The 27,574-nt window shown below is 45.2% G+C and overlaps 1 protein-coding gene across 6 annotated transcripts in view; it reads right to left on the bottom strand.

Annotated features, from left to right (window-relative positions):
* Positions 1-4,919: 4,919 nt before the first annotated feature.
* LOC138061606 (uncharacterized) overlaps positions 4,920-27,574 on the bottom strand; it is a 30,167-nt gene continuing 7,512 nt past the window's right edge. The window contains exons 4-6 of one of the 6 annotated variants that reach the window (XM_068913611.1): positions 20,960-27,524; positions 16,962-17,014; positions 12,449-15,692 (exon numbers count right to left, since the gene is read on the bottom strand). The gene's annotated coding sequence lies outside the window, so the exon portion shown is untranslated. Of the gene's footprint in view, positions 7,952-12,448; positions 15,693-15,843; positions 27,525-27,574 lie in introns of those variants that run through there. The other 5 variants (XM_068913610.1, XM_068913612.1, XM_068913608.1 and 2 more) reach the window with 5 other exon arrangements.

Raw genomic sequence — 27,574 nt, 5'->3', positions numbered from 1 at the left:
AAGGTCAGCATCCTCCCAAGAGTATTTTGCCTTTGGGTGCCTAATTTAAGACTCCCTGGAGCTGGTTTTCAAAAGGTGCAGAGTATCTGAAGCTCCCATTAAACTGTGATGGAGTTCCGGATGCTCTGTATTTCTGGTAATGGGGCTGAGGAGAATTTAAGCTGTGCACGCAAAACCAGAAGTATGCAAAATTGCATTGACTAACACAAGCTCACTTGTGCAGGGGATGGAGCTGGTTCAAGACCGTGCCACTCGATCCTGCAGGTAGCAAAGCTCCCTCAAAACTCAACAGTGTCCCGGTGCAACACACCCTCCCATACGCTTGCCTTCCCAAAGCAAAATACATACCACAGAGATTATCTGTGTAAACAGAGTCACCCCTGCAGTATCAGGGCTGTGGAGAAACAGAAAAAGATCCGTAATAGGTGCTGCTCACCTCGTGTAACTTACCCCCGGAGGATGCTCAGGTATTCGGGAGGGTGACGCACATAGGACCCTAACAGAGATGTGGTGGGCTGCACCAGAGCCTTGTCTAAAGGCTGATAGAGATATCTAGCTCTGCGTAACAGAGCCTGAGCAAGCTGTTAGCGCTGAGACCAGCGAGCTTCACTCAGATGGCTGCTCTCTTTTTCATGCTGAGGATCAGGCATGTTAGCTCCTGGGTCCCGAGCCAAAGCCCCTGAAGCCAGTGGAAAGGCTCCAATCAACTTCACCAGCCTTTGGATCAGGCATCGGGGTCGGCCACATGCTTTCCGAGAAGGGATGGCTGCCACCTTTCCTAATCTTATCTGGGGATTGCGCTGAAACAATGCGTTTTGTGAGCATGAGCAAAAACACCAGAGAGCTTTCGATGGTAAATTCTTTTGCACGATCCATTTTTGTTTTGTATGATTTCCAACATTTCTGGCAAAAACATTTCCTCTGACTGTTTTCCTTCTAGAAACAGCCGATTCCAGACAGAGCTGTTCTGCCACTATTTAGCCGGGTAGACATGAGTCTATTTAAAACACAGAGCGAGAGCATTAGCAAAACACTTGTCTCCTTCCAAGACAAGCAGGGAAGGGGAGGGTATGTATCGCTGGGGTGCCACCTCGGTCGTCCCTAAGAGGTTTAAGTCTGCATCTTGTTAATTTGTGCTGAATTTTAGGCCTCTGGGGATGAAGTCTGTGACCAAATCCGACAAGGTCTTAGAGGCAGCCCTTGCGCAGCCTTGCGTATTTAGGATTTTGGCTTTCTGCTCGCATTCGCTCTGTGGTCAGCACTTTTAATTATTTACCGGGATATATACAGTAACATTTAGAAGCAATCGTCAAATCATACATTTTTATAATGCAAGGGTAATTGGGTTATTTTTCTCCCACCGGCTAAAATCCTGTTGTGCTGGGAGATGCAGAGTCATAGCTCTGCTGGCCTGGCGTCCTGCCATCTCACTGCTCCTTTAAAAAACCATACCTCCCATTGAAGGAACTCGATGTCCTGTTAGCCAGGAGGACGTCAGTGTTTCTATGGAAACTCTTCCCAAAGATTCTCGCTCCGCGCTGCTGCTGCTGCGTATTGTATGACCGGCTTTGTATACTGCAATTCATTATAGCAGCTGTGACGAAAAGGCAGCAGCTTCTGCCTGAAGGGGAAAAAAAAGCATTAGAAAACACCTCAATATTAATAAAATAAGCCACTAAAAGCGAAGGTGCTAACGCTATTTGGTATTTGAGTTATGAATGGAATCCGCTTGCCTGTATTTCTTACAGAGAAACGAAAAATACCGTTTCCTGAATCTGAGCTGAAAAAGCTTAGAAATTCCACATAAGGCCCTTTTTCGTCTGAGTAGCTAGGGAGAAATTTTCCACCTATCACCGTTGCAATCAGCAGGACAGATGAGTGTCACAGAGGTAACAAATGGGCCTCGACTACTGAACGCGGGGAGGCTCCGATCCAGGCTCGCATTTCACATTCGAGTTAAATTCTGTGGAGAGGGCACAGAATTAATAGCCTGAAGGAAGATTCACATTAGTTTCCCGTTTTCCTCAATAACAGAAAATCCCTGGGACCGACAGAGAATGTGTTGACAGCATTTACGTAGATCTCACTTACCAGTCGTGTCCCAACATGGCCAGATTGCTAACCCGTCTGTAAGCGAGCACCAGGTATTAAACACTAGGAAGTCAAAAGATCTGTGTTCGTTTCCCACCTCCAGCATTGATTTGCTTTGCTGTTTTATATTCAGAGATATCCGTTAACCTTGAAAATCTGAAATTTCTAGATGCTGCTCTGAAGAAACCTGGAACCTGTTTCTCAGCAGAAAAAAAACCCCTTATTCTAAAAAAACCCAGGAAACCTTAACTCCCACTGACACTGGAAGAAGCAATGGGCTCTTGGCATCTCAGAAAAGCAGACTGCAAGTATCTCAGAGTGGGCACCCCAGTATCAAGGTACTCAGCTAATGAATGCTGGTGGAAAGGTGACACCTTAAGCCAGCAGAAGTTTGAGATTTCCTGAAGGAAAACATTGTGTTCATGGACTAAGCTGGCAAAAGGCACAGAGTAAAAAAACCTGAGTAAAGAAGAGGATGAGAGGAGACAAGTATTTTATTTTTAAACCTTATGAATTTCTGAGAAGTTCTGCTTTGCTGCTTTCCTAGGGAAAAAGACAAGGTTAGGAAAACAGGAATTTCAGACTATCCTAGCACCCTGATACTGTGATAAAGAACTATATTACCATTAATTGATGCTTCTGAGTGCATTGGCATTGATTTAATACAACCACACTCTTTATGCAGAGAACATTCTATTCTCAGAGGGTAATCTAGACCCATGCAAACAATATAGATGTTTCCTGATAACATGATTTAGAAAGAGGCGATCTAATTACTGCCTATGCTGAGTACACAGCATCTGTGCGCTTGCCAGCATACGATGAACCTTCGGCCCCTTTCGGAACCCATACGGGGAAAAATTCCCAAGTCCTTCAATGTGGTTCTCATTTTGCCGAAAGCCTTTTCCACCTTATTAAATATGCTCGTCCTCCTGCCTTTGATTTTTAGCTTCCTAACAGTTCCTCATGCTGAAATTATGTAGAAGGATCTCAAAGACTCTTACATATGAAATTCAGGGATCACTGCTGTGGAAATATATCTATTCTTGGAAGAGAGGACAGCAGCGATGTGGGCAACTGCTACAGAGTAATGGGGAGGGAACATGATAGATTCTGTCTGGGATATCTTATTCTTTTAAGTGCAATGAAGCAGAGGCTTACTTTTAAGAATTTGTCTTAAATACTTGGAGAAGAGGTTGGAACTCATCTGACCTGATCCCAGAAGAGGTCTGCTTGCCTAAATGTAGTCCTATTGCCATGATTTAAGATGAATATTTGGAGCGCTTTTGTCTCATAAATCATCAAATAAGTACTATGTTTCACTGTCTTCTCACTGACGGGAGGATATACTGGATGAGACATTACTATCTGAATTTTCATCTCCAGGATCAAATCTGTCTCAGCTCAGTAGCGGCTGGGAAACATTGCCCCATAGTGGGGCTTTGCGTGGAATAAGCAAGCATCCCTCAGCTTCACAGTCAATTGAGATCCATATCACAAAAAAAAAAAAAAAACCCACACACTACTCTAATGCCTCCCTGTATCAGCAGCCTCAGGAAAAAAATAAAAAAGATAACTGAATTGGCCGTGGAGACTTAGTAACTTTTCTCTTGTTTGGAGCGTGGTCCCTCCAGAGCACTTTCCCACATTGCGAAGCCACCGCATAATGGAACAATTCAGCTCAACTGGCAGCCTCGGCTCGGCTAAAGATAGGCTGGGCGCTGTAACGGGAGATAGGAGAGGTGTTGTAGGTTAGCACTGAGGTGCCTTGGCAGAACTGCCAGCGGGAACTGTGCCCACACTAGAAGAGTTTTTCAAATGACTTCAGCGAGACCAGAATTAGCTTGTACGCCTGATGCAATGGTTCGACGCAAAACCTTTGTGTATTTTGAGTTCCTGCTCATCAGGAATCTGCTTCTCTCCATATTATGTGAGCGTGGTACCAGCTTTCCTGTTGGCAGTCAATAAGTGGGTGCATGTTGGGTCTGGGACCTCCCGTCGGGGAAGGGACCCTAACTCTGAAAGCTTGCTCCCTGCTGGGATCTGATGGAGCCTAAATTTGCTTACTGTTATGACCCTGGATAAAGTCCAGCTACAGATAACAAATATTTATTGTTTAAACTCTTTAAAACATAGTCCTACTTAGTCTTAAGAACCAAGGATGCATATTACAATCATACATCGGAATTGGGCAAGGGGCAAACGCAAGAGTTTGGGCTCAATGACCATTGAGATTAAGTCAGAGAGGGAGGAGGCCAGCTTGAAGGAAAATAAAAGCAACCAATACATCTCTAGCCAGCAGAAAACACAATAAAAAAGGAACTTGTTTACACAAATGAGGGAAGATACTACTGGCAATATAAATCCTTTTGTCATTATACCTCTGCACATCCTCCCAGATCCCAAGTCTCTAGCTGGACTGAACAATCCAGACAGAAGGTGTGGTTTTACAGCAGTTCAGATTAATTCTGCTGAATTAGCCAGGCTGGTTAGCATGGGCGAGACTAAACCATATAGTTTATAACATAACAGTGGTAGGTACTCTGCTCATGATAGGAAATCAAACTGAAATTAAATTTGGTTAAAAAAAAAAAAGACGACATTTTCTAAAAAGGCAGAAGAGTAGATGAATCAATGGCAAAGAGGAGTCAGAGACGGAAGCAGAGAGAAAAATATATATATATTTCAAAACCTTTTAATTTGAAATCACAGGAAAACCATTCAATGTATACGGTTCCTGGGGTGACTTTAAACAGGGAAAGAAGATTAAAATACTAATCTCCACCGATTTCACTGTGTAGCAGCAAAAATGAGTGTGGCTAGAAGGACTGACCTATGAGAAAAGATTAAAAAGAGCTAAATTTGTATAGCTTGGCTAAGCAACAACAGTGAATGAGGAACGTGTTGGCAGGGTGCAAAACCAGAGAAAGATGGATTATTATTTGGAAAGACAACAGAGTTAGGGGATGAAAACTAAGGAGAAGTCAGGCAGAACACTAGAAAAATGTCCTTTAAGACTCTAGCACGTATTTTAAGTAATGAAAGCAATATTACTGGGAACATATAAGCACAGGGCTGAACTAAATGCTGTGGTGAGGCTCGTCAAATGTGACGAGTGACTTCAGGCACTTCTATTCTTGACTTTCCAATGCTAATCACCTTTAGAAAAGAGACAGCTCAGCTCTTTCTATAAATCATTTCTTCTCAAAGTAGGCATCCAACAGCCACTGATCATTTCTTAAAATCTTGAGCGAGAAATAAACCACAAGGAACAATCCTGCACTCTGAGGGAATGGACAAGCTAATCTAATACATCTTTGTCATCTCTGGTTTCCATGACAGTTGCATAATCAGACATTTATGTAAGTAGAGGATTCCACTTTAAATAGCAGTTTATGATCTCATGTGCACCTACGGTATAACCCGTTTGAATGGAAATGACGTGTCAGTCATGTGTAAAACTAATTTTTTCATGCTTCTGTCTTATTTTTGTTTATTCATTGTGGCAAATTAGCCTGGAGACTAACACTCACAGATGACTAACTCGTCTTGTTGTGGTACAAAAATAACCACAGTCCTCAGGTCTGATGAATGGCTGGACTCCGCACTGGCACAGCCATTCAGCAGGAAAAGTGATGATACGCTCCCAAATCCCGAGGCCAATGCGCGCCGTTGAAAACGGCAGGCTTCAGGCAGCTCTGAGCTGCAAAGGTTACTGGTTGCCCTCAGACGCCGTTTCAACAGCCAGAGTTGGCCAAGAGGTAGGACTTTCTTAGCCGAATCCCTCCTGCAACAGGCCGGAGCAGGGGCCGGGCTCTGCGAGCTCCGGCGGTATGTCTTGGCCAACCTGGGACTTCTCAAGGCAGGAGGAATTCATCCCCGGGCAGCTCTCTAGGTTTAGGGAAGGTTTGCAGAGACTTTATCAAGGCTGCTCTGAGCTCTTGCTTATGCAGAGTACTATAAACCAATGCCGAAAGTAAAAATGCCTTGCTATATGCGATATTAACTGTAACAGATAATAGCAGAGCTGGTCTGAAATTTCAGTCCTGTTCCTCCTTAGCTTCATGCAAAAGCAGTGTCGTGTAAGCAAAAGCAACTGCAGATTTTTAAATCTGCTTGCAAAAAAGCAGCTCCCTAGCAGAAGTGGCTCTTATTTAAAGGCTGTCAACATCGGCAACCCAGTGAGTTGATCCCAGTAGGCAAACAGTTTGTAATACAGATATTCTGGTATATCAGTGACTCTTCAAAAACTGATCAGAAGTGGTGCCCAGTTAGCTGACCTGGACACATAAGAAAGAGCTCCTGAGACCCTCTTTTAGACCCTCTTTCCACTATTTTTTCACATCGCTCTGTATCAAGCCGCTGTATGCAAACATCCCCTGAGAAGAGTAAGAGCAAAATGGACAACAACAGAAATCTCATCTGTTTTGCCAGTCTTTGCAGTCTCGGATCTGGGGGGCTACTGCCAGTCTTCAAACATGTGCTGCCTTCTACCAAAGATCAGACTGTTAGACTAACACAACGTATCCTACGGACTGCTGTTCCCAAAGTCACGCAATCAGCAAAAATATCTATGCTTGCTCCTCAGCCTAATCTTCCTTCTCCCACCCGAGCTGATTTAGTAACAAAGACAGACAAACTAGGGTGGATTGAGGTTTGCAAGTGATTGGCAATTGGATTTTGTAAACTCAGCGGTATCTCAGAACAAGCTTCAATTTTCTCTGAACCCCCTGCAGCTCCTATTAGCCTGGATCACTGGCTCTAATTTTGGTCCAGACAGTTGTCCAGCTTTCTGAAGGGGGTTTTGTTCGCCTGCGCAAAGTAACTCCTACCTCCATGTAGCAAACATAGGCAGTGTAATGGCTTAATTACACCGAGCGTTACTGCTCGGTATAGCTGGGCTCTGACGCAAGTTACGTAACTGGATTGTTAATGCTTTTTATATGTTGGCGGAACTGAAATTAAAAGAGGAAATTATTCTCCTGATGCTCAACTCTAATCCCCATCTGTCTGTGTTTTTACTTTTCTGCACTTGCAAAGCTCCCTGATCAAAAGGTCTTGAATAGATTCCAGATTTCCAATTTAGTTTGCTTATGCAACCCAAAATATTATGGCAGTCTTTCCTGGGGGCGATTAAGCATATATTTTCAGTTCCTCCAAGTCTCTCTGTTCCAAGAGCGCTAAAAATGGCATAAAGCTTTAGCTCATCCCATACCGTTAGCACCACAAACAACTTTTTTTTTTTTTTAAGACTTTTAAAAAAGATAGAAATAGCCAACAGCTTTGCAGGGAAGCAATATATTCTGAAAAAAATGCCATTTGTTAAAAGTCCTCTGTGCCTTGGCAAAATAGCAGGGAGTCTCTACTGATCGAGCTCCACAGCCAAGGCAAACAATACGGGAGCAGACAGAATAGGAGATGCGTCTTGAACAACCACGGCAGATTCCTGAATCCCAAAACTTCAGAGCTACTTGGATCTAGACTTTTGCTTTGTCCCATCATAAGGATGAGGTTCAGCTGCACAGCTGGGGATGGACCTGAGCTTTCTTGTGGTTTGGACACTGCTTGGATCATCCCCATCTGAACACTGATTGTTTTTATCCATTTACTCTTCCTTCTTCTTTCCCAAGCCTCAGCCCTTTGGTGTCAGAACTGTGAGATAATCTGTAGTTTTTCTTTGAGGGACTCGGGAGAAGCCTTCCACCAGAAACATAGATTTTATCCAAAATTCCAGTGAATGAACCCAAAGCACAACTGGAACACTTACCTTTCAACTCAGTTTGGTGTTGGCTACTGTTGTGCTCAGGAGCGTCTGGGCGATGGTGGGGGAAACCTCTAGATGTGCTGGGAAAGATCAAATCTGGTGGGGAAAGAGTTAAAAAAGTGGCAGAGAGCAAGACAGTGAAAGGCAAGTAGGAGAGGGGGAAAAAATCTACAAAATTATAACTCTTCATGTTTTGCTTGCAACACTGTCTAATCTTGTTATTAATATGCAAGTTTCTGTGCGGGGAAACACTCTTCCAGCTCTCCTTCAACAATGGTAGAGTTATTATTGTGGGAGGAATATCAAGCCTTGGATCCAGCCCTCGGCACGTGGAGAAGAAAGCTTTGCCTCTGGCAGTGTTTGCTGTAAGTTTCTAAAACAGGCCTAACGGCGTGAGATGTTCCCTTGGTGTCCAAGCGCAGGACGGGAGGCAGCACCGGCGGCACTCAGCCACGTCCTGCGAGATCTCGAAGCTGCGGCGTGAGAGCAGATGGCAGGAAGGATGTTTGGTGCCGTTTGTGTTGGGCGTGCTGTTATTAAAGAGGTTTTTTTTTTTAATGAAGGAGGAAATCTCTTTTTACCCTTGGGTGGCAAGCGCCTGCTTACGGCGCCTGAAGCACGTGCTTACGACCACAGTTACTGAGGCCCCAGCTAACGCGTGGGATGGTGTCACCTGTACCGGCCAGTGTTATCGTGTTTAAGGAAGCTATTAACCAATCTTCTTCACGGTGCAATTTTGGATCAACATTTTGAATAGCAAATTTTCCAAATTTGGATTTTGGAAGCAGTTCAATCCCAGAAAATACTAGTTTCTGACCCAGCCAGGCCTCTGAAACTTTCTGTTTTCCAGGCTACAAAGGCCTGAGAGTCTGAGTGCTGCTGGTCTTACACATTTCAGAGAAACTCAGTGCACGAGATGCCCAGGAACCAAATGGGTGATCTCGCAGGAAGCTACACAGATACCAACCAGCCTGCTTTATGCTGGAATTGCATCAGGGTCAGCCCAAATTTGCTGACTGTTTTGATAGACTGCCAAACCTTACCAAAAAAATGTTCAGACTGAATTTTCCCTCCAGTGAGGTCCTAGTCCTAAGCACACAAGTAACAGACGCGCTCCAAGCCTTAAAACAGGAAGGGTCTCTTAGAGATTACCACCGCAGCCGTCATATCCAGCAAAGGGAGTAGCAGCTCACGTGGCTCCTACTGGCTCGAATGCATCCAGCAAAGTGGAAAGTGGCTCACGTAGACTCACATGAACCGTTTATTACCTGCATTTCAGTTACACCTACAGGTTTCAGGCATGGACCGACACTCCCCACGCAGAACATTATCTAGATATAGAGCAGGAAGACGGCGCAACTGCAAAGCTGAAATCGCCGGCAAACACTCTCGCCCGTCACTGCCCTGGGAACAGTCTCTGCAGCCGAGAGCTGGGGAGGACGACGTGGGACGGTCCGTGCCACCAGCGGCCGAGCCGCACGTGCTCTACAGTCACTAGGATGCTTTAGAGTAATCTTTGTACTGGTTTTTAGCAGCGTTACAGTCGCAGCAGTGCCGGTAAAGGTTCCAGTTCTGTGCGGTATTTAAGCATGTGCTAAAAACCCGCTGTCTCTGTGGTGACAGCTAAGCACAGGTTTAAATGCTTTGCTGAGCAGAGGTGGACTTAAGGACATACCTGGCTTCAGCTGTGTGCTTAGCTGCCTTGTAAAACTGGACTGAAGGCAATCAAGCGCTTGCACTTCTTGCTGAACCAGGCCCTGAGTGCTACTCAAACCCCAGTTGTCTTCAGCAAGGCATCTTTCAGCAGCACTTAATTTGAGCACGCCCTCAGAAAACATAGTGCAAAAAAGCCAGGAGGCTTTGGAGAAAGGATAAAAATTAAAAAAAAAAAAAAAAAGGCCTGAGGAAATAACTAAACTGCACAAGCCAGCAGCGGGTTTTAAACAGAAACGTTGACAAGCGCTGCTTTAGCATTTGCAGATAGACGAGGGTCGCTGCAGGCGCCCGGAGCCGATCTCCTCGGGGTGCTCTGCCCCGACGCTCTCGCTCGCGCCCCAGGCGCTGCCGCGAGGCCGGGCAGCTTCAGCCTCGCGCGCTTGCCCTTCAGCACGGCCCGAAAGCAGGTTAATTTGCTTGCCGGGACCGGAGGAAACACGCCGGTAATCGTGGCGGCCGGGGCCGGGCTGCACGCACGCGGCCGCCCGCCAACGGGGCGCTGAAGCAAACGTTGCTGTAACTCCAGATCCAGCGGCCGCCTGACCTTCATCATCGCTGCGTGCCGCCAGCCGAGGCGAAGCAGACGCCGTCGCGCTGGCGCCTGGGGCGGACGAGGCGGGCTGCGTTTCGCCACGGCGCGCACCCGCTGCAGGAGAGGGGCCGGTCGGCGTCCCCGGGCCGCCTGGAGGGCGGCGAGCCGCGCCGGGCTGGAGGCGATCTCAACTCAAACGCGGCCTCTGCCGCCTCGGCTGCCGGCGGTAAACCGGGCGGCGACGGGGCTTCGGCCCTGCCTCCGGCCTCCCCGGGCGCGTCGGGTTCGCTCCCGCTCCCCTCTGCGCGTTGGCTGCTGGCTCCAAGAACGAGGGGGCTTTCGCCGGCGCGGAGAAGATGGGGTAAGTGAGACCTGCACGTTGGCAGGCCTCCTGCTGCGAACAGTCAAACTGAGACGGCGTTCATAATAAAATTGGGTCGTGCTTTACAAACCTCCGCCCTCCTCTTTTTTTTTTTTAAACACACAGGTCTTTTGAACGTTCAAGTTAGTGCAGATAAAATTATTTAAGCGCACATAATACACGAAGCTGATACAGTGGACGCCTCTCCCAAACTTCCATCAAGGGAAGACTTCCTGCTTGCTCAGACTTTCAAGTCTTGGCCGGGCTGGCAGCATTTCAAGTAAACTCGGGCAGATTCGGAGCTTAGAGGCGAAAACTCAGTGAACCCAAGACAAACGTGGCCGTTCCCGGCTTTGTCGGCACCTAAAGCAGGGGGCTGAGCCGGCCGCCGCACCGCGTCCTGCCCGCGGGAAGCTTTAACGGGCTCCTGCCGCGTCCCGAGCTTCAGAGCACGGGACCTGCGCGCCCGGCGTCTCCTACCGCGGGCGGCGTAAACCCGCGGCGGGTCTGCGCCCGAGGGTTTCAGAGGATAAAGGGCGTCCAGCAAAACAAACCGCCGGCCAAACAGCTGCCTGAGCACACACCGCCGTGTTATCGTTTATGAGCCATTCAGCGCTCCTCAACAGCTCAAGAAGCAAACGGTGTTTCTTGAGGAGACCTGCATTTCCTATTAGCTGTAAGTGCCCAAATAAATCTCAGGTCCCAGCGCAGCAGATCTAGCTGTTTTCCTCATCGTAAACTGCCTACCAACAGGCATCGTCTCAAAATTTGATTTTGAAATCGTATTAGAATAACAATGAAAATGAATAGTGTGTAACTCATTCACGAGCAATTTGTTGCAAATATGTAAAGGCTTAAAAATAAAACCCAAAAAGCAGGTTTACAGTTGGTAGCCCCGAATTGCACAGTGCGTTTCTGTTCCATTTTGGGAGTGGCATAAATCCACAAATGTTTGTTTGCCGAGATGCTTGGGGACTGCAAGCTGCCAAATGTGTTCTACATCAGGGTTTCCCAGTGTTGGCTTCAAAATCCCCTGCGCCCACAACGGTTCCTGGCCGTACCGGCAGGCAAAGAGAGCCCTGTGCTCACAGCTACCTAAAGACTCGGGGCGTTCTTCTCTGTTTACTCATTAACAGTCCTTGTCTGCTCTACTAATAGAACGAATTGCTCGAGTACACATTCACATTTGCCCTTGCAGGAAAATCCCGTTTGGAAGACGCATCGATGCCTTATGGAAAAGCTTTTGAGAAACGCGCTGGCTCACGGCAGGCCTGCTTATTTTGGGACGTAGCACCCATCTTTCAGTAACCGTCCCTGTAGAGGACAACTTCAACGGAAGGGCGCCGGTAAAGCCACCGGCCGTAGGCCCTTCCCAAACAACGTAGCCCTCGGCATCCAAATCCAATGAACAAATTCTGGGCAAATCATGACGTTTAAGGAGTGGCTTCGCCACAGCAGAAGCAAAACAACTCTGACGTTTACACAAAATAACTCCAACTTTGGAGTAAATGGAAAAGCGAAATATCCAAAAAATGGCCTTGAAAAGTCTGCGGACAGCTTCTGGGGTTTGTGCCGTAGGGTCCAGGCTAGCGCACACACGTGATACGGCGTTGGCCCAGGAGCAGGGAATTTTTACAGAAGGGCAGCCAGGCGCGGGGCGCATACGCTGCTTGGCAGGGCTGAAGTTAAAGCTTCCTCACCCTGAAGACAGGAATAATAGCAGATGGCAGCTTTTTCTCCCTGCCAGCAGTTCTTCAAGGCTTAAAAGCTTTCCTTCAGTTTTAAAACACAGTTCTGTCAATGCCCAGGGACATTTGTAAATTAAAAAAAAAAAATTTTTTTTAAAGTTTAAAGAAGAAAAGGCAGGAATTCTCTCCCCTCATTTGAATTCCCCATTCAAGTAATAATTCCTCACTGACAGTGCAATACACACAACTCCCCCCCCCCCTTTTTTTTTTTTTAAATTGGATGCTGTGAGCGCACCACACTCGGATGATGTTTCCTTATGGTCGGGGCTTTAGAGAGCTGCCCGTTTAAGAAGCCAAGGTGTCCAGGTGAAACCTAGGTTACTCAGGGTATTTTTGGACAAGCAGGTTTCACAATCACTTAGGTATTTTGCAACTTTCAGTCACCCTTTTAGACTTAAGCTGGGCTACGTTTTAGCTTTGCCTGCTTTTGGCAAGAAACACGAACTGAATCAATGCAAGCCCTAGTTACGTTTTAAGCGCAATCCGTTCTTCGTGAGGCTCTAAATTTCTCTATAATTGACAGCCTCCAGCCTTGGTAGCACTGAGCTGCTGCTGAGTACTGAACAGCAGTCGGGGTACGCATGGCCTAGGGCTGCGCCCTGCAACTCAGAAGTCATTTTAAGCAGCGAGGCTGCTTGTGCTGTTTGGGCTCTCGGAGGGAATCCCAGCTCATCCCAAAAATATTTCCATCAGTTGCTCCTCCTGACCACCCTGTGAACCCAAGAGGTCTGGCAGGTTCAGCAGGGTTTTTCGTGCGAGCGTGCCAAAGTAGAGGTCAGCACAGCGAGCCTGCAGCTTTCACTAGCTGCCCCGAGATCAGGCATCGTGCACGGTTATTTATGAAAGCATTTTCACATTTTATTACATCTACATTATGAAGCACCTGCTAAATTTGAACCATGACTGTGACTTGACTGTGCTTGCTGGCTAAAGGCTTACATTTTTAAAACAGCACCATAAAATCTAAAAATAAATAAATAAATAAATAAATAAACACTATTTGCTGTAAACCTTACTTTGGAGAGTTTTCATTCCCATTTAAAACTGAAAAAATAATGTTATTCTGGGTTGGGCTGTGACTGCTGGAAATAGTGTATAACTGTATTTCAGGTGATCTAAAAACACTTCCTAAGAATCAACGTACACGATACCAAAGCAAGTTATGAAACTTCCTATCAAAGAATTTACGTTATTTTTCGGCCCAGGACCGCAGCCACTCGCTCCTGCCCTGCCCTGGAAACACTGCATCTGAAACAGATACCTAAAGGAGTGCAACTCCTGGGATAAATACAGTTGTATAACAATAATTTATGTTCCTGCAAAAATAAGCTAAGTTGTAACCGCTCTTGGGATTTTTCACAGATTTCAAGGAGCTCTGGAGGAGGCCTCGTTTCTTAGAAAACAGCTTCACGTGCAAGCCTCATTGGAGCAACGCTTGGATATTCGGGTAAAACCTGTTACTTCCCATAGGAAAAACACTGATTCTTCCAGAAGGCACCGAGCTGGTTCACACACGCCTTTTATATCACTAGAAACCATCGCAGCCGGACACGCGACGTTCAGCAGCGGAGGCTCTCTGACGGGGAAGCGGTTAGCGAATCCACGCTGCCCCTTCGGGGTGAGAGATCAGTATATTGCTACAAGCGTCTCTCTCCTGTCGCTGCATCCGCGCTGCCGCTTGCGCACAAAGGGTAGCTGGGGTGGGAAACCGCCTGTATGTAGCAAACTTTTCCTTTCTTCTGGAATTCATTCCGAATGCCATGGCTTGTTAAACTGCTTGATAGCAAAGTCGAAAGCCGAACAGAAGTTTACACGCTCTTTGGGTCGCGTGGCTGTAGTCTAACAGGATTGTAAATGTATCAAAAAGAACAATATCAATTGCTGTTTGTATTTTTCCCTGTGTTCACAGGAAAAAATAGCATACGCTAAGATAAACTGAACCGTTCTCTTTGAACTTTTTCTTTGTTTGAATTAAATACTCTGGATGCCAGCAAGTTAAATCATACTGCAAAATGGATCGAGTTTGCTAGCTTAGATTTTTTTCTTTTAAATGAGCAAGTGTTCCTCGTGATAACTGAAGAAATTGTACTTTCTGAATAGTGGGAAAATACACAATTATGTCATATCCCCCCAAACTAAACACACTATTCAGAAAATACAGGTTTTTTTGTTGTTTCTTTTTCTTTGCTTCTATACTGGAAAACTTTCCTTGGAGATTATACTTCCTTTTTAAAGCGTTGCTTCATAATGATGTTGCTCCTATTCACATTTCTTTTCCAGCATTTTCCACATTGTTTTAGGTATTTAGATCTGATTTATCAATTCAGAAGATCTACTTTTCTTTACAGAGTAGTGCTATATCTTAAAATCCTTTCTGTTTTGATATTATGAAGTAGGTACTCTTGACGTAACTATCAATGCCTGGCAATTACTCATCTTGCTGTGTTTCCAAGGACAATTGCTATTCCTGAATTGGTCCGTCACTCGTTTCCATTGATGAGCAATGAAACGGCGGCCGAAACACCCGCCGCACGGGCCGCCCGCCTGCGGGCGCAACCCCAGGCTGGGGAGCCGCATGCGATTGCCCCCGCTCGCGCCCCGCTGGCTGCCAAACCGACGGCTGGCAGCCGGGCCTCGCTAAAGCGGTGGGAAAGAGCCGAGCAGCTTTCTGCAAAGCTTTCTGCGCACCAGCCGTCGCTGTTTGGCTTTGAACCTCTCCCATTCAACTTATCTGCAAAATTTATTTTGATGGGGATTTTTCCCTTTGCAACAAAAGCCGTGCCAGCTCCAGTAGAAGCAAACCCATTCCAACCAGAGGGGTAAATGTGCAAGCTGCAAAACACGGCAAGTTGTTAAGGATGGAACGAGCCCAGATGGATTCTCCTCTTGCTTTTGCCAGAAGGAATGACTCAGATCCTGCGTGCTTTATGGTAAATGCTTGGCGTGCTGCCACAGCTGTGGGCCCCAGGGACAGGACCGGGACAAGGGGGTCACAGCAGACCTAGGAATCAGCCGCTTTGCAGTTACTGGAGACCAAAGAGACCCTGTCACATAAAAGCTGAAGGACAAGTATAGCTTTTGTTGCTCATTAGAAATGTCTGCTTCTTCAGAAATCAGCTCCCTGTTTCCTTAGTAACCCCTCTTGGTAGAAGTAAATGCACCTGAGCGTAGCTTAGCAATATGAAATTTCTACATACGTTGCCTCAGCCATTTCCACCCACTGTCATGTCTCCATAAGCTTCCATGTCAAACCTGCCGTTGCACATTATACGGTCTCTGATCGCTCGAAGAGTAGGTGCAGCTAGAGACTGAGAAGCCCGTTAACCAAAGTCTTGGTGAGGAACAAAAATAAACCCTCACCAGTCACCACTGCAAACGTCGCTCCCCAGGGGTGGGAGAAGTAGTACGCCGAGATGTGTGCGCGCAAGCCTGCCTACGCCTCTGCGTGGGAAGGGGTTTAATAGAGCGCCGAGAACGAGCCTGCACGTAGGAGGAGAAGAGAACAGATGTTAGCAGTGCCTTTTTGTTTTCCTGAATGGCACGGGAGAGCGAAGAGCGAGCGGAAGGCTCCCCTGCTGCAGAAATAGGACCTCCAGACGCTCGCTGCGAGGCGGCGAGCCCCGTTTGCTCCTTAGGCGCAGGTTAGACGCAGCGGCGTGTGCGGCAGCAGCGTCCGCGACCGGGGGACCCGGGCCTCACGGCAGAAATCACGCGCTGGGCCCTCCTGGCGTGGCGAGAGCGCCGAGCGCGGCAGATGCCTCGTTCCGAGATGTCCGCCTGGGAAACGGCTTCTCCTTTCGCTTGTGGAGACGGGACGGGATTCCCTTCACCCTCTGCCAGGAGCTGGCACCGGTCACAAAGTGACCAGACGCAGTGTTTTAAACCAACACTTAACCGGCACCTTTGATCAGAAACCCACTGCCAGGTTTCCAGATACACTGACGGCTCCGGATCCAGCACAGAGACTTGTGTGACTTATTAAAGAATCATCTCTCTCCCCAAAGCGGCCACGTTTCTGAGGATGAAATGACATGTAAATCGATGTGTGACACTCACGGGCTCCTGGAGGCAGGAGAGGGCTGCCTAAGTCACCACATTAGACATGCACATTATGTTGCTAAGCCATATTATTGCATTTAATAACTCAAATCGTATGCAATCCTGTTTCGTAATCTACAATGCAAATTACAAATAGATGGCTGTGCTAGGGGAGCAGCAAGGCAGCCCCTGTGTCTTCTACAAGCAGAGCTCCTGCTCAAGGGGAAGGGCTTGCAGGGCTGGATATGAAATGCAAAATTATAGAAGCACAACAAAGGGCTGGGGCCACTGGAATAAAGCACTGGACGGGAAGTTAGAACGGCCGAATTGAACGTCTGGACTTGCCACAAAGTCCTCTGTTATTTTAGTTTGCATTATGGCAGCCTTTAGAAGCCTTTAAAGCTAGGTCCGGGTGCTGTCCTGCACAGGGAACCCCTGCTCCGAAGATTTCAGAGTCTAAGTATTTCAGCGACTTTTGCGGTGCCTCTGCTACAGGCACCTAACTCGGAGGACGGCTGGGACTGTATAGATACTGGAGAACTGTCTGGATTCCACATGCAGAGGCCATTTAGGTGTCAAACTAATTATCCTTCCCATGCTTTTAAATATACTTTTGTTAACTGGCAATTGGTAAGCAGGCTCACTAGCCCCATTCATGCTGCGCAGCATCGGATCTGAACAGCCATCTGCATTCTGCAAGAGTGACTATACCTTTTGACGCTCTTCTTCCTTTGCAAGGCACAGGTACAGGGCCCCTTTAAAACCTGCATGAATGAGGCTCTCATAAATTCCATATTCGTGAAACTCTGCCTGTATCCTATGGTCATAAAAAGAAATTAAAACTGCATATAACATTCAGTACCCTGTAATCCCACTGCACAGCTTTATGCCTGCATAAATCAGAGCCTCTCATGAATATTGCACTGTACCTGCAGCTGCCTGACCCACATGTTTAAAAAGGATAAATAAAATGGAAACAAAGTGACAGTCACGTAAAGGCTTCACAAACAGCACCTGCTTTCTGAAAGCTTGACAGGTCACAAAAAGCAACTAGAGAAGTACACAGGTTTCACAGAGCTGATCAAAGCCTTAAAAGGGGGAGGGAGTGTGTGTTTTTCCCCTTTTGCAAGGGTGAAGAAAAAAGCACTGTAATACCTGGCATATCCTCTGGCACAAGCTTTGTGGTCATGGAGAAGCACAAGCTGCAGAACATCCTGAGGACGGCAAGGAGCAAGGAAGAAAAGACATTTTTAAGCCTTGGAAGGGAAGCAAGACCAGAGCTTTAAAGAACTCTGCAGTGAAGTGTTCTTCCACCAAAACTAACTCACAAGAGCTAAAGACTTCATTTTCTGTATTGATTAAAGATGAAGATCTATTTTGTGGTTTTTTTTAAACCCAAAATCTTAAAGATTAAGAAAATAGTTTATTGTCCAGCTCTAAAAAACAGAGACCAGGGATAGGTGCTATTAGTTACTTTCCTGAGACCAAGAAAATACTTCAAGGTTCACTGGAGGACTTCTCTTACAGAGTCTCAATAATGGGTAACAAAAAATACTGCAACGACAGCCCACTCTGTCCCCACCGCTGCCCTGGCTTTGTTTGCTGCCCAGCAGGTCTCGCTCCCAGAATTCGTGCATGGGAACGGCACAAAGGCAGGAACGAGAGCGTCAAAGTACACTATAAATCCACCTTCTTTGAAATGATCAGAGACCACAAATCAAGACTGTCTGTCACTCTGGCCACTTACTTGCTTTGTAACTTTTGCCCAGTTAGATTGCTTCTGCCTCAGTTTCCCCACCTGCAAATAATAATGCTTTAGCTACTAAAAACTCCTTGGATTCCACTGAGAGCCCTAGAGGAGAGCTGAGCTTTGTGCTGCGCAATTTTATTTGGTAGTTTGCGTAAACTTGCTGCTTACTATCTTCTAACCAAAGACAGGATTTTTTTCATTCACAACAGCAATCCCATTTCTGCTCCTCACTGCTACTCAGATTGCAACTTCTCCTACATCAGCCAAAAACACAACACAGCATTGTCCTCCCCCCATGCTGTGCTGCATTGCAAAAATCCTGCATTTTAAAACGTTAGGCAAGTTTGTATTGTAGTCAACGAATACTGTTAAAAGGGTATTTAATGCTCTTTCCATTGGAATTAATTGAGTGAAGAGAAACAGACTCCAGTGCTGTCATATCATATCAAAATAATTAGCTCAACTATACATAGCTCAGCTTACTCACTTTTTTCATTTTCTCTTTTTTTTTTTTTTTTTTAAGGTCAAAGCTGTAGCCAAGAAGAGCAGTGGCACATCCCAGTAGAGCATTCCTGTTTTCTGCTAGTATTCATACGAGACAATGAGAGGAGGAAGCGCATCTGTAATCAGTGATCCCGAAGCCGCACAATTACATCGTAATTAGACAAATAATTAGTCATAATTAGGTAAGAAGGGGGGGGAAGAGAGCATTAGCAAGCCTCCATCTATGCAAATTTACGAGTTTAATTAATGAGCATTTTCAAACCAATTTTAGCTAAGCTGCCTTTGTTTTCATGAGATGATGTTTTTGCATCAAGTTAGCTTAGACTGATTCTCTAACCACTTCAGCATTAACTAGAGCTTCTACATGAGTAAAGTGAATAAAACGAGCTCTGACCCCAAGGCTTTTTCTTCACCTTAACTCAATCAGTTTCCAACCCCAAACCAGCGGGGTCAGGGCTGCCGCGGCTCCAGCCAGGTCCAGCACCGGCAGGCAGGGAGCCCTGCCCTTGCCTTGCCTTGCTGCGGCTGGCCCCCATCTCCTGCCACCCTCCTTAGGGTTTATCTGCGCGAATATCCGACTACACCAACGCCGTACAGCCCCGCACCATGCCGAGGTACTAGAGAGAGAGAGCAATAAGCATGAGCAGCGATAGCAACACCAGGCACGGAGCAGCCTCGTTCGTTCCGCTTCTGACATCTCAAACAGCCACAGCTGGAGGCTGAGGGAAAGATATTTTGAACTTGACCCAAACTGCAGCCTCATGATGCCCCCACACTTTCACCGCTGTATCAGCTTTGTGGTCGTTTCAGAACGGTCACTGTATTGCAGCAACTGATGCCTTGTAGCCCACAGAGCAAATCCACATAGACTCATACAATCTGCACTTGCATTAGCTAGGAGAGGTCCCTGAAGTTTCTGCAGCGGTGCTCTAATAAAGCTGTTTGTGTGAGTTTATTGCTGTTTCAAAACCAGTTGTCCCCTGGAAAGCCATGATGCCTCATGGCTGCCCTTCAGTATTACAACTCCTTTTGACTCATGTTTATTTTGTATAACATACAGCCTTAGTTCTGTTCCAAGGGCTACACAACAGCATATTTATGTCCATCTCTAACCCCTATATGTAACCTGAAATACTCCTTTTCTTCCTTCATAACTTACCAAGTCTTTGTAACATCATAAATCACCGAAGCCTCACAGTGCTCGCACAGGGCCTTATTGCAGCAGTGTGGAATGGGGAATTGAAGTCTCTTTCTACTGTTCTCAGCAAAAGGAGATTTTCCGCCATCTATCCATAGACTGAGTTTTCATGGAAGCCAATGGAGTTGGCATGGGGAGTTACATACCCCACTTGAAAAATATATTTGCCCTCAGGCTGGTCTGGCAGGTCTTCAAGCGGATCCTGACCTCCACAAAGTTACTTTTCCCCTCCTACTCTCACATGCAACCATATTTCCCAGATGCACTTATCTATCTGCCATATACATTGATGTATTACTCCAAAGAAAGCAGAGCAGGTGATTATCTTTCCCCAGTCAAGTGCAGTAGAAAGGTCAGACTTAATATGAAGCTAATGCACAATGAAACGACACAGATAACGTGTGAAAACAGAGGGCAGCCATTCTGGAAGGTAAGCATGTCCGCTTGTCCGGGTGAAATGCTGAGCAGACAAACACACCATTCATCCCTACAGAGCTTCTTTATTGCTCCCTAGTCTTGGATCTGAGACCCTGCCACCACTTTCACTGGTGAGAGATTTTAGGAAGATCCTGTGAATTAAACTGGTGAATCATTTTCATCGGTGTGTACTTCAGACATCCCGAGTAGCCCCCTCTTTTGCAACTACTGTCTCCTGTCTGCACGGGAGTCTGCGCCCTGCTACTCCTATGAAGAACCAGTGACATCCAGTGGCCAGCCAAGTGCCTGAATTCCTCGCATTTCTCCCAAAGGAAGAGTGTTGTATTTCACTTGGATTGTCCCATGGTTTTAGAATGGAAAAGATATTTTCTCCAGTCCTACCCTTTTAATGCTGGGGAGCTGCCACACACGTTATGCACAGTCCTACGGCTATTTATTTCAAACTTGGTAGTGTTTTTGTCTAAGCTTTGTTGGACTTTACAAAATAGGCAGATTGTTCACCTAAATGGCAATAAATACATAAGTGTAGCTCACTGCATTAGAAGATATACAGTGGCAGTCTCCTTCCATGCCCTAAATGAGAGGGGATATTTCACACCATCCATATCTAAATTGTATCTTACTATGCACATTGCTTTTCTCAAAGTCACCCTTAGAGCCCGTAGCAGGTTTCAAGGAGAAGTTCTCATTGCTCCAGTAGAGTTCAAGCCCCAGATCCTAAGCACTTATGTTAAAGATTCAAGATCAGCCACAGAACATAGGAGCACTGTTTAAAATTGTAACACACAGATTTGAAAACCAGTTTCTCCTTTTACTCACCTGCCTCATTTTGAGTTCAGGATTCAAATTTCCCTTCCAAACTAAGTTCCGGGCAGACCTGCTTGGAGGGGTAAATGCCGCGAAGGTCATGGGTAAGACATCAAACTTGGAAGTGGTTATTCTTAAATTTAAGAAAGGGAAGTTTCTGAAGCTATCTATGATATGTTGATAAGAAATAATGGGGAATTGTTTCTTTTAAATACAAAGAACAATTAAGTCATAGTATGACTTGTGATAGAGATATTATGAAAGTTATCAGATGATCTGCAGTTAGAAATGCTGCAGACTAAATCGTTGTAATATTAGAGAGAAACGTAACAATGTACTGCCAGTGCTAAGGCCTGTGCTTCCTGGAGCCCTATTCTGCCTTGCTTCTGCTGCACCATATCTGCCTCTATCTTTTAACTGAGCATCATGAATCACACTCTAATAACAGTATTTTTAAGAAATATTTCTTTCCTAAGAAGTCAGATCAATACTAGTTAAAAGTGAGCTCTGTGAATATGCCAGATATTTGGAGAATACATCTAAAAAACAATAGCAACCTGTTTCCATTATCTACATATATACTAGGTAGGACCCAGCTACTATGAAGGGTCCACACTAGAACTCCCATTTTCTCCAATGGGACAACCATGTACAGTTTATCAGGGGAGTTTTCAAGGAAGAAAAAGAATTACACGTAGAACGAAAAATACATTCCTGAAAAACACTAAGACCTAACTTTGGCCAGCTAGAAAGTGAATGCATGATCTAAACAAGTCATATAAGCCTTCCCTATCGAGAACATGCCTTCTAGCAGGGCCCCTTCGAGCACGAATACCCCTCTTCTGAAACACAGCAGGCAAAGACTGAAACTCCACTAACCAGCTGAGTCTGGTTTATAAGTTCACAAGGCAAAAGAGATGCCACAATATATATCAGACATTACTGTCAGGTAGAATGTAACTGGGCAATAGACTTTCAGCTGCTTCTGAAATAGGTCCTCCACTTCTAACCTGCTAGCATAGACTTCCAGCAGGTCAATACCACACAGATGTTCTTGCATTGAGAAAGCCAGGAAGAGAAGTGTCTCAGTATTTTGAGTGATTTTCTAACACCAACTGCAAACCCTTTAAGACACATGTGAAGAGCCCATGCCCTGCAGTGAGTTTGCCAGTCAGCACTTTAAAAAATAAACTCAGCTACAGAATGATAATTTGCATAGTGCAGGGAGACTAAAATTAGCCTGCCTCAACTCCATTGCGAGAGGAAGTCTGACTTGACACTGCAGTTTCAGGTTTCTCGGCTTTAAGAGAAGTTCATAACATCCCTGGAATACAGAAGTGTCCTCTGTCTAGCTCAGCTCCTCTTGGCTGGCACTATTCTCCAACCTCAGGCAATGCCTATGTCTCAAAGCTGTCCTTTAGCATCAGGACATTCCTCACTCTTCCTAAGAAAGGAAAGCAGAATGTACTGAAACTTGTGAACTACACCTTTTCAGTATGAAGAAGTTTAGAAGACAGAATACCTGCAGGTCACAAGGTGGTCTGCCCTGGATATAGGAAGGATAAAACCTCTGTAAGAGTTAGCCACCACATGAGACAGAGTCCTGAAAGCTTGAGAGAACAGGGCAGCGGTGAGAGGTGCTCTGCAGAAGATACACACAATGCAACAGTCTTCTCAGGACTGACAAGTTCATCTTCACTGACTATTGGATTAGCTTGAGATACCACAACCTGATTCGCAGTCAGTGCCCCACATCATCCTTGCATAACAGTCAATGCTTCTCCTTCTCTGACATATTTTAATGTTGCTGCTGCTTCGTTGTTTGTATTTGCCAGCTGGCCAAATAACAAATAGACTCACTATCTCATTTACTTTGCTGATGAATGGATGTCTGCAGAGGTTGCACTAGTCCACCATGGATGTTTCCGACCAATTTAAATTATACAAAAAGTCGATCATTGGCTAAGTGCTAAGCTGTTTTATTTATTTCAACTTCAGATGTGGCTATAGCTTCTCTCCCTGAAATGTATGAATAATTCATTTAGTTATGTAATAGGATCACTCAGGACTTGTGCTGTGGAGTGCTGGTTGCTCGCATCCCTTTGTCACCTACTGCATGAACTCAGCACAGCTCAACCATATTTCACATATGCCCCATGGCTAACATTTCGTGGGGTTGGGGCCTGAGCCCTTGGACGAGGTTTTTAGGGTTTTTGGTTCCTCTGTCACCATGAGGTTTCACATATCTTCGAATCTGAAATTGTCATGACCAGGGGTTTATAGCTAATGCTCACGTTTGTACAAAATAAACTTGCTGTAGCGATGACCTAGTTACAATTATATAAAATATAAAACTCAATATTTAAGTCAGCATCTAATTTCATTTTCTGCTGTGTTGCAGAATTGAAAGGTAATAAGTCACTCCTAAAAATACATTTAGAATGATTTAGTTACCACTTTCACTATAATATATATCCTATGGAAAGAGCCCAGAGTAAAAACTCACTGATGTGCAGAATCTTGGCTGGTTGCAATGAGGAACAGAATAGCCCCATGCCTTGAAATCTAATGATACATTGAACTCCTGACATACAGGAGAAATCTGATCATCACAACTCAGCTTCTTCTTGATTTCAGCTGTTTCAGGAAAACAAAGCCTCCATTTAACATTTATTTTGCTCCACCCTTCACCACTGGAATTTTTATATGGTCTAAATTAAATAAACCAGACTTCGAAGGTAAAAGTTAAGTAGCTAAGTGAAATCCATAGTGTATTTTCATTTCTTTGGCATTATCATTAAGCTTTAAGCTGATGTGATGGGGCCCTACAGGAAAATGAGATGCTACTGCATCCAACTGCACTGTGGTTGAAGCAGAATAACACAATGAAACTAGTATTACTGGACTTTTTTTTTTTCCCATAATATTTAGGGGCTAAATTCATGGGCTATATAATTCATGGAAGGCACTCATTGCTTTTTGCCTACCTTAGCCACATTCTCTGCTTCTAAGTTTAATCCTGAAGTTCTTATTCAGGACTCAGTGCAAGCAAAACTCCTAGTACCTGAGACAAAGTTTGAGTAAGGCACAAACTACCCAAAGCTGAATTACTATGCACCAGAGCAGCGAGTTGTGGTAGAAGCACCCAGTAACATGGAGGGTGTCACAGCCATGGAGCTGATGCATCCACAGCGTTGTGTGAAGATAATTAGGTCTTAAAAGACGCGCCACCATGCTGGACAGAGTCCAATTTGGCAGTCCTACTTATCTTTCTGCTCAGTTTTAGGCTCATGCAGTCTCATACATGGATGGCCAATCTCTTTGGGAGTGGAGAGCACGTAAGAGGATGGCTTTACCCACCCAGACTTCTGATAAGCTAAAAACAGATTGAAGGTCTGAGTCAATTACACTTAAGCATGCGATAAAATACCTTGCTAAATTGGGGCCTAAGTCAGCATGATCCTAGGGTGGAACTCAAATAAATGCTCTCAGAGGAGGAAGAACAGACACAAGAACGGTGCCAAAGGTTCTCCTGGGGTGATGGGCTGGGGTGAGCTGCCAGAGCCCTGGCAATGATAAAACAGCGTGATCCAACAGAAGGAGGGATTGTATGACTGGCTCCATTGCTACGGCTTAGGAGGAGGAATTTCCTCGTGGGAACGTTGCCAAGAGGGTGAGGAAATCACTTGCTTTTCTAAGCAGAAGCTACTACTAATAAAGGAGTGGTAAGAACAAAGGTTCTCATCTGTGTTGTATGCAGTTTCACTAAGATGCAATACTAGTATGTCTTTGGATTGTGTGGTTTAAAGTAGCATGCTTTCTTTAGGCATTTAAAAATAGGGTAAAATAACGTATCTCGTCTCTCGTAAGCATCTGTGATCAGCAATCAGAAGGCCTACAGCAGTGGCTTGTGTAGTCAAGAATAAAAATAGCCAAGGTCTAAGACAACAGTCCCAGATTTCCTCTTAAAGTCTTTTGAGTGAATATTAGCTACGTCCTTAGAGCTCCTCATCACAACAGGCTCCTACTGCTGGGCTGCCTCTTTGCTGTTTCTGCGCTTACTTTTGTGTGTTTGGGCCACCTCTTAAAGTCCTCTGTTCTAAAACATGCTAAAACTTCATCGTGAACTAAGGAAGAGTTCATGTCCTTCTGGCAGGATTCGTGGAAAGGCACAGAAGGACTAGAAGAGATCATCAGTACTTATGCTTCAGGTTTTTGTCCCCTTTAGAAAGGGAATAAATTGCAGTCTGCATAGAGGGGACCTTAGCTTCCCTGCAGAACGTTTTAATACATCAGGAGCTGACCACTGAAATCGGTGGAGCTGCATGTGCAAGAACCCAGCTTCACCAAGCACAAAGACACATTAGATAGAGCCCAAAAATCCATGGGAGAGCAAACCAAATGAATCCCAAAGCAATGAAAAACCCCCAAGGAAGCTTTCGGTCACTGAGCTGACTGAAAAGAGGCCTGGAGCGGTGAAGAAAAGCTGTTTCTAGAGGTATTTTAGAAATCTCTCTTCTAGATAAATAATACTTAGAAGTAAGTGTAGCACTCGCAATGAGTCTAGTGTAGGGGTTCTCAGCCGCTTTTCATGCCAAGGATCACAAATTAAGAAAATCTTGTCGCTTGGAAACTCTTCTATTCACTGTTGCATCAAATCACTGTAGCAGTAACTTGCATGGAAAAATAACATTAGGGATATTTTTTATTTTTAGCTGTCTTAATGAAATATAGCAGATGGAAATAAAGAGGAGAAGCCCATCCTATGTGACTAGCCATCTGTCTGGGGATCAACAACAAGTACTTCAAGGATCACAGCTAGAAAATTACTGGGTAATTAATGTCAGTCTTCAAGCTACCTTAAAATTCTTCACTCTTATTACTCTGTTTTATAGAGTAAATTTCAAATGCCACTCATAACTTACCTAGCAGTGAGAGATATGCACCACCATTAGTTTTGGAGTACTAGGGGAGGGGACACTATTGAAGCGACTAAACTCCTAGACCTCGGTTTGAGAATGAAGCCTCGTGCGCCCATGTCTGGTTCCCTGCAGTCACTCCCTCCCTCCTGCACAGATCTGCAAAGCTGTCAGCGATCACGTAGCCATCCACTCAGCATGAATTAAACTACCAGGATACAAGCTCCTAAGGACAACTGCAGTTATCTAATTCTGCCTTAAAGACATTCCTACCCTGCCCTCCGTTCTTTAGCACACCAAGCACTGAAAGTCAAAGGAGGACAAAATTCTCTTTCATATGCAGTATCCCACGGGAAATGGGGAGAAAGCCTGGACTGCTTAAACTAGCAGGTTTCTATGAGACCAGCCTCCACATTAGTCACGTCACGGAAAACAAGCCATTTACCTGAACATGGAGTAGAGCGGTATTATCCAAAGTAAATTTTTGTGTTGGGTTTCTTACTGATATCTAGCTTTTCAGAGTTACTTAGCTAGCTAGTTAGGAACCTAGTTCTTCAAAACTGCTCCGATTACTTCTATGTGATATTTGTTTTGAGAAAGCCTGCCTCGTTTAATGACAGCCTAAACAGACATACAATCCTGAACACTGCTAAAGGTCACACAGTCGAGCTTTCGGAGATCAGATACTTATTAAATGTTGTCATAGTTATACCCGCTCTGTGCTCACACATGCTGCATTACTGCTGCAGTTTGTCCTCAGTTTCCTTTTTGGGGAAATCAGCGCGTTGTCACAAGAAATAGTTGATATTTGACTGTTACTGAATATTGCTTACTCTCCCTCTGTAACAGGATATTGCTGTCACGCTGTTTTAACTCTGTTTGTTACTTCCATTTTGTCAGCTCTTACAATTCACTTTGAGACTACTTTAGTTATTTTTATGCTTTAATTTAAGAACACTGCGCTCCAAGATTGCACTTAAGAAATGCCCTGAGGAGCAGAGCCAAGGGACTCATCGGCTTAGGTAGTGGACTACACTGAGCTCTACACAGTGGCTTAAGAAATACTTCTCTTCCTGGAGATCCACAGCTATCTGCTAGAATGCTAGTGTATGTCGCAAACATAATTAATCTTCACAAAACCCTTAACACATTTAAATTTTACATAACAGATGTAAGTTTGTGTTTTTTCCTCATACAAGATAGCAAAACAACCTCACCAATAGAGCTTAGCAAATCCTGTTTGTACACCTAAGTCTTTGGCTCTCTTCTATTACATTTGCATCCCTTTTCCTCTCCTTATGAACTGTTAAGCAATTTCAGTTTGCTGAGGAATTCTCCCAAAGAAATCTGCAAACATGTTTCAGTCTATGCTCTATGAGCTTACCCAAAAAGAGACCAGAAATACCAGGTAGTTTGTCTGTTCAGCTCCGAAGAAACAACAGATTCTGAATTTCACATGTACCGTCATCCCAGAGAAGAAAAGATGTAGTGTAAATACACCGTCGACTCCAGGGTGGTAACTTCACGGTTTCATTCGTCTTCCTTTCAATCCCTCCTAAGTGAGGCTGACGGCACAGGATGGGTTTGGCAGATGGGGCAGAGCTATCCTGCGTGGCAGCTGGGCCTTTGCAGCATCACATCAGCCGAGGACACTGAGGCTGGAGGGGAAAATTGGGATTTCAATTAGAGCAAAGCCATCAATCAGGCC

Source organism: Struthio camelus, chromosome 19, assembly GCF_040807025.1.
Source record: "Struthio camelus isolate bStrCam1 chromosome 19, bStrCam1.hap1, whole genome shotgun sequence".
In the NCBI taxonomy this organism is placed as follows: Eukaryota; Metazoa; Chordata; class Aves; order Struthioniformes; family Struthionidae; genus Struthio; species Struthio camelus.
This window is presented reverse-complemented; position numbering and strand designations above follow the sequence as displayed.